This window comes from Prunus persica, chromosome G1 (genome assembly GCF_000346465.2).
Source record: "Prunus persica cultivar Lovell chromosome G1, Prunus_persica_NCBIv2, whole genome shotgun sequence".
Taxonomy (NCBI): domain Eukaryota; kingdom Viridiplantae; phylum Streptophyta; class Magnoliopsida; order Rosales; family Rosaceae; genus Prunus; species Prunus persica.
In genome coordinates, this window is record NC_034009.1 from 10,267,292 (window position 1) to 10,268,881 (window position 1,590).

General features: G+C 37.7%; 1 long non-coding RNA gene across 1 annotated transcript; it reads right to left on the minus strand.

The window, feature by feature from the left end:
* Positions 1 to 923, minus strand: LOC109948449. Its single transcript, XR_002271076.1, has 2 exons — positions 556 to 923; positions 1 to 459 (listed from the first exon to the last, which is right to left on the minus strand). It is a non-coding gene; the product is annotated as an uncharacterized LOC109948449 (long non-coding RNA).

The window sequence follows — 1,590 nt, forward strand, 5'->3', positions numbered from 1 at the left end:
ATCCTGAATTGTACAATAGATTATGCAAATATTAAAACCAAAGAGATATTATAGATCGAGAATACATGCACGAAATACGTATGTAGGTACGTACATATTCTATTAATTACAAGCTTATCATGAGGACGGGACAACTCGCTGGCATATTGACTGGCGGGAACTTTCACAGGGTCAATCTTTGTTGGATAGCCACGGAAGTCATGTCCATTGGAAATCCAAGATAAGAAAAAAAAGAAAAAAGAAAAAGATACACGCTGCGCAGATATATAGGGTATATCTAGTAGTTAAAAGGATCACTAGGAGGAGAGGAAGAAAGGCTGACTATGTTTCTGGGTATTTCTAGGTAATTGACACTTCCATCGTCTTTACAGGCCCGTAGATCTTTCGTGCCTCAGTGCTAGTAAGAACGCCACCTTTTATCTGATGAGGCTTCTGAGCTGGAACTTCCACCGTCTTTACCTGTTGAGGAGGAGGAGGAGGAACATGATTTTGATCCACCTTGGGGTATGGATAATATTGTACCTGTTGAGGATGAGGAGGAGGAGGAGGCCTTACGGTGGCAGTCTTGGTGGAGTTTTCTATTATGTGTTGGAATTCTGATACCTGTGCTGGGAAGTATGAAACTTCTTCTGCAGGGTAGACATGATCGTATAGCACGGGATATGGGTGCCTGATATGATAAAACACTTTATCCTCTCTCGTGGTCATAAAGCCTTGATAATTAGCCATGCTAACTTAATTAAAAGCTGAGAATTGAAGTAGAACTGGGGAAGCTAGAGCTAGCTAGGTTTGCCTTGCCTTACTGAAGCAAAGTTTAAGAGCGCAAGCAACACTAAATAGGTGTGAGAGTCACAGAAGCTCACAAGTGGGCTTTCTGATCAATCAGGATCGATCTTGTGATTTTCTTTTGATGCTTCCCTTTTTCCTTATGAGCGCAAGCAACATTATACAGGCTTCATGTTTTGCTTTTTTAGGTTTTTGTGGGTTTTTACTTATGAGGGCGTTTGAGTAATTTTAGGTGAGTTTTTTTGCTATTTTTAAAAGTTTTTATAAAAATTGACATTTATGAAAGTAGGGGGTAAATTTTGGCTATTTTTGATAAAAACTCACGTGGAACTCCACGTCAATTAAAAATGGGTCCCACAAATGCCAAGTAGGCAAATAACGGATTTTCTGACGATCTCGCTAATGGAGGGGGCAATTTGTAGCTTTCCGTGATGTTGAGTATGTACTCATAAATGTCTCCAAAATCGGGTGTAAACTCGTAAATGACCCTATAAATTGGGGGGATTTACTGTAATTTACCCAAAAAGAAAAGCTAGTAATTCTCGTAGCCGATTTTGATAGAAATAACTAAATGCTTTAATTGTCATTTTCAGGAAATAGTATTTTAAATAAATGCGCTTCTAGCAACCAACAAATATAATAAGACATTACATAAGAATATTGTTCTTATAAGTAATTCATGGCTTGTTTCGTAAGTCTTTTTTTTTTAAAAAAAAAAATTTTAAAAAAAAAAAATCAATGGAGGAGGGACGGGAGTGCTTTCTAACAGTCTTGGTTGAGAGCTAGTTTGTGACTTGTTTTGTA